This window comes from Myotis lucifugus, unplaced genomic scaffold, assembly GCF_000147115.1.
Source record: "Myotis lucifugus unplaced genomic scaffold, Myoluc2.0 scaffold_571, whole genome shotgun sequence".
Taxonomy (NCBI): Eukaryota; Metazoa; Chordata; class Mammalia; order Chiroptera; family Vespertilionidae; genus Myotis; species Myotis lucifugus.
Window position 1 is genome coordinate 426,365 of NW_005871619.1, and position 6,000 is coordinate 432,364.

The following is a 6,000-nucleotide window of genomic DNA, read 5'->3' on the forward strand; positions in this document are numbered from 1 at the left end:
GTGGCTTTGTGGTTGAGCATCAACCTATGAACCAGGAGGTCACAGTTCAATTCCGGGTCAGGGCACATGCCTGGATTGTGGGCTCCACCCCAAGTAGGGGGCGTGCAGGAGACTGCCAATCAATGATTCTCATCAGCGTGATGTTTCTCTCCCTCTCCTTTCCTAAAAATAATTAATGAATTAATTAAAAAATAAAATAAATAAAAAGATCTCCACAGCATAACAGCGTGTTCCCCACTCACATCATGCAGTGTAAGGTGGGTTGGCAGGGTCCTGAGCCACTCAGGCCCTCAGGCCCCCAGCCTCCCTCCATCTAGTGGCCCCACCATCGTGGGGGCCTTGGAGCCTCCACCAGACTCTCTGTATCAGGCAAGAGAGCAGAGAATTGCAAGGGAGGTTTCCAGGAGCCAGGCCTGGGAGCTGGGTACATTACTTCCATATTCTATGGGCAGAACTTGGGCCTGTGGCCACACCTAACTGCAAGGCAGGCTGGGAAATGTGGTCCAGCTAGTCAGGTGGGAGAAAGAGGGACTGGGATTTGCACATTGCCACACCTGTCCCTCTAACACAGATGTGTTTCCTGCTCTTCCTTCTTATCTTAGGCTTGCTCGCTCCTCCCCCCCAACCCCCCCAACCCCCACCCCGCCCCGCCGCACACAGCTGATTCCTCCTCCAATGTTACTGTGGAACTGGGGCTTTGTACCTAACAAGTGCGGAAATAAAGGAAGACCACGCGGATGTGAACAAGCGAAGTTATTTATTCACAGCTGACTAGCAAGGAGTCAGCCCCCATCACGTGTGCCCTGTGTGATTGGTTAGGGTGCATATTTACCTTTCTCTGGTTGGTCCTAAGTTGAAAGTGGGGACAAAAATTAGAGAAGCTATCTGTAATGAATCAAGTCCTGTATACTTTGGGCCAGTTGTTACGGGGGTTAGCATGTGGCTTCTGAACTGGTTACTAGAGATAGCAGTCTGACTTCCTACAAGTCTGACTTACAGCAGTTGGCTCCCTGGGCTGGTTACTGCAGATAACGGGTTGGTTTCCTGGGCAGGTTGCTGCAGGCTCGGAGTTCTGTTTTTATATATGGTTTGGCCATTGTCCGTGTGTATATTCAGGCTCTCACTGCTGACCTTACCCTGTGGGACCTTCCTCTCACCTCTGCCCGGGACACGGCAGACCTGCTCCTGCAGGAATATCTGCTTGGATCAATATCTGGCAGTCTGCCTATGCACATGACCCAGTCCCCTCATTAGGCCACCCTGAGATTCCCCACAGGGCTGGAAGTTGCTATTTTGGGGTGGGGGTTTGGGGGGAAGGTGTGTTTTCTTTAATCAATGGTGTAGCGATACAACCACAGAGTATCCATGATGGGATACTAAGAGTATCCAACATATGGGATAAACAAGTTTGAATTTCCTATCTGTCCTGTGGGAAGCCACTGCTTGCCAATACTGTCATGAGCGTGCATCGAGGATGCACCTTGAGGGGTTAGCGGGGCTGACAATAAGCACCCATTGTTTGTGTTGAGATAGCGGTGGCTCGAAGCAATTTCCTGACCTGATAGCCTCCAAGTAAATGTTTACTGGATTTTACTGATCTTTACTGACCTTTGAGACTGCCTGCCTGCTACTTGTTTGCCGTGCTTTACTGAGGGCAAGCTGTGTATCTAAAACTGAATAAAAAGCGGACTAGGCCAGGTCTCAGTGTGCCTTTTCAGGAAAGAAGTTCCACCTGGCCCCCCAAAGCCTTCTAATTCATGTTTCTTGTCTAGCATTTTCATTTGTGCGTCGGCCCCTCCTTCAGATCCTGAACCTTGCCCCTGGAATTTCTTATCTGATGGGGGGCGGGGGTGGGGGGGTGGGGGGGCGGTAACTTACAGCCAAGTCCTTTTCCCTGGAACCTGTGAATGTCACCTTAGATGGAGAGCCAGTCTTTGCAGATCTGATCAAGTTAAAAATCCTGACCTGGGGAGATGATCCTGGATTATCCAGATGGGTCGGGTCCTCCATGGAAGCACATGTTCTCATAAGAGAGAGGCAGAGGGAACTCTAGCCACAGAGGAGAAGTCAACATAAAGATGGAACAGAGAGGGAGATGTGAAGATGCTAAGCTGCTGGCTGTGAAGGCGGAAAAAGAGGCCACAAGCCATGAGATGCAGGAAAAGCAGCTCCAGAAGCCGGAAAAGGCATAGAGCCCCAGAGGGGGTGCAGCCCTGCCAACACCAGGTCTTGAGCCCAGAGAAACCGATCTTGGCCTTCTGGCCTCCAGAACCTCAAGAGAATAAATTTCACCTGTTTTAAGCCTCTGAGTTTGTGGTCATTTGTTACAGCAGCCAGAGGAGGCTAACCCCTCCGCAGCCTCCAGGCTCACTCACCAGGCTATTGAGGGGCCTCAGGCCCTCATGGCTGGGGGGCAGACATCAGTTCCTTATCATCAGGCCACGGACTGGGACTTGGCCACAAAGCTTCAGCCCAAATGAAAGGCCTATAGAATTACCCGGATGGCATTTTGTAAATGAATTTTATTTAATTTTTCTTAAAGCTGCCCAAGTGATTGTGATGACTGGCAGGTGCGGCCATGGCGCTTCAATGCAAAAGAAGTGGGCTCTATGATGGTGCAGGGCACACAGCAGACACGGTAGGAATCTGTTTTGGAGCAATGCGTGATGGCTGGCAGGTAACAGGGAGAACAGGCCCGCATGGACGTGTGAAAAGGACTGTGAAGATCAATAAACCGAAGCCCCCGCCTAGCGCCAGGTGAATGCCAGAGGAGCAGCTGGCCCTGTCTCCTGGCTGCAAAGCCAGCTCTGCAATTGAACCAGATGAATAGCAGCAGCCTTGCAGGCGCCAGCCTTCTCGCACTTGAATTGCAAACGAAACACCCGAGCATCCCCTTAAAATGAGGATCGATTCTATGTTGGGGGGCGGAGGGGGGGGGGCAGATCCTGAAGCCAATACTGCTGGTTTGAGAAGCTCTGGGCTAGGTCGCAAACACGGAGGAGAAAACGAAACGGGGCAAATGACAACTGACCCTGGACTGGTGCCCCTGGCAGGACAGAGGGGGCTCTGGGCGGGGCGCGCTGCTCTGCCGGTAGCCGGAGGCCTCCGACGTGGGCGCGTTACTCCAGCGCTTAAGGGCTGCCCCGCAGTCCGCATCCCCTCTCCGCGCGGCACCACCCGCAGAACCCGGTCCAGGCTCCTCCAGAAGCCTGAGCCACAGCGGGGGCAGACCACGTCCCCCGGCCCCGCCCCTCCTCCAGGCCCCGCCCCCTCCCACACCACCCCTCCCAGGCACCAACCCCGCCCCCCCCTCCTTCCCCGCGCCAGGATTTGGGAATCCAAGGAAGAGAGGGGAAACTGAAACCGAATCTGAGATAATTAGGAAACGCCAGGGGGTGGATTAGGGGCCGGGAGGAGACTATGAAGGAAACCAAGAGGCTTAGGGAAACTCCTGCAGGACCAGAGGCAGTCCTCTCATTCATTCATTCACTCATTCATTCATTCTAGAACATTTACGCAATCCCTATGCCAGGAACTACACTGGATTCCAAGTGCCACAGCCTGGTGGCTGGATGGACGTGCACAGAGTCACAAAGGCCAAGGCTGTGTGATGGGGCCTTGCTTCCTGGGTTGGGGATGGGGAGGGAGCATGGGCTCCCGTGGAGAAGGGTGGAGAGCGGCCGCGTTCTGCAAAGGGGCCAGTGTGCAGGGTGAGGAGCAGACCCGGCCACAGCAGAGCAGGGCAGAGCTGTCTGGCCAGAGAGGGGCCTAGCGCCGGGACCATGTCACCCCAGGCCTCCTCCCAGGCCTGCTGTCCCACAGCAGTGCTGCTTCACACGTGGGCTGTGACCACGGGGAGCCGCTGCACCGCTGTTCTGCTCGCAGGGAATCGAGTTTCCTTCTTCACCACACGAACTGGGAACTTCCTGGTGGCATTGAATGGGCACCAACCATCATTGGCAGACACCTATTCCTGTATTATTACTGAATCACACCCCACATGCCCTGGCTCTTGAGGAACCACCATGTAATGGGCATGTCAGAAACAATGAGGTGCCAAAGGCCTGGGGAGGCTCTGGTGAGGGCCTGAGGCACCAGATTTTAGGAGGCGTTTGCACCTACGGAGAGTGAGTGGCTTCTTAAATGTGGAGCAACTCACTCGCCTTCTCCTAGTCCTGACTCTGGGCTGGCTGTGGCTCCTTCTGAACTCATCCCCTAACGCAGTGGTTCTCAACCTTCCTAATGCTGCGACCCTTTAATACAGTTCCTCATGTTGTGGTGACCCCCAACTATAGAATTATTTTCGTTGCTACTTCATAACTGTAGTTTTGCTACTGTTATGAATCGTCATGTAAATATCTGATATGCAGGATGTACTTTCATTATTACAAATTGAACATCATTAAAGCATAGTGATTAATCACAAAAACAATATGTAATTATATATGTGTTTTCCGATGGTCTTAGGCGACCCCTGTGAAAGGGTCGTTCGACCCCCAAAGGGGTCGCGACCCACAGGTTGAGAACCGCTGCCCTAACGGGAGGCATTGGGGAGAGCCTCCTGCAGTTTGAAGATGCAGTGTCATTCTTCAGAGTGAAGCCTCAGTCCACGTCTGCCTTGCTCCCGCCTAACCTTGCATTTCAGCAGCACTTTCACCCCCTCAGCAGCCCCAGGGCCTCCTGCTCACAGCCCGCCAGGAAATGCTGTCACTCTGCTTTGTCACTAGGAAGCGAGTGAAGGGGTGAAGGGGGCCAATGCGTTGTCACCCTGGTGCTGCTGGCTTTTGGGATATTGCTTGTAAGCTGGCTATTAAAACACAAAAAGCTCAGAAAGAACCTTTGACCTTCCCCCTTCCTACCCGATAGATTCAGCTGGAAGGCCACCTCCCGGAAGGAAATCTTAGGATGTTCTGTTCACCTTCGTCTGGTGTGAATTAGCCAGGCACACTGGGTCCCGTTGTTTCTGGGTTTCCCAGGAAGAATTTGTCGGCCATACGTGTCCTGCTCTCCCTCAACTACCCATGAGTCCCCCATTTTCACTTCTGAGATCTAAGACACTATTCCACCCCTTTTCTCCTTTTTCCAAAATGTCATATATTACCCAATTTTGCCTGGCTGCCTGGCATTTTCATGCTTATGTGAATTCAGCATGCCCATGTATTAGGATTCCATTTTTCTCTTGTTAATCCGACTTAGCCAAACTAGAACATAAAAGGTGGGAGGAAATGTATTGCTTTTTTCGGCCCCGCAGGTGAGTGGTCCCACAAAGGTTTCTTGTTAATTACTGGGAGAGCAAGTGCTCTCCCAACAAGCAGCCCTGGGTGGCACTGCCCAGACCAGCAATGACCCCTGCGGAACAAGGCAGGCGTCAGCCTGCACTGTGGCCTGTTCCCAGTCTCTCTAGGGTGGCCATATTGAATGTGGTTCCATCCAGGCTTTTCCTGACCCCAAGACTTGGAGCTAGGCCTGGTTTTGTGCCTTTGAATGAGGTGGGGGCGACCCCTCCTAGTCACAGGAGTATTTGGGTATATATGTGTGTGTGGAGGGGGGGTGTGTTGTTGTCCAGGACTCTGAGCTGAGCTAAGGAGAATGGAGGTAGAGGATGCCCTTTGCAAACAGAATGTTTCTCCTCACTCCCAGAGTCCCAGGGGATGGTGTGTGTGTGTGTGTGTGTGTGTGTGTGTGTGTTGGGGGGCGGGGGGGTGCGGGAACGGGGGACCCGGACACTCTTGGGTTGGCTTGACCTCAGTCCCCACTTTCCACCCATTTCTGCCCCAGAGAAATCAGACTGCCAGGGAGGCTTGAGGTGGACCCGAGAAGTGGGGGAGGAGGAAGCTGATGTGGGTCTGCAGGGGTAGGGGCGATGGGGAAGCTGGCACTGCTCTGAAATGCTTAAGACGCCCTGCCGATGCTGGAAGGATCTCAGACACTCTCCAGCAGGAAGACCTCAATTATGTCAGGGCCTCTGTTCCGAGACCAGGGCTGAAGGGACCCTCTAGG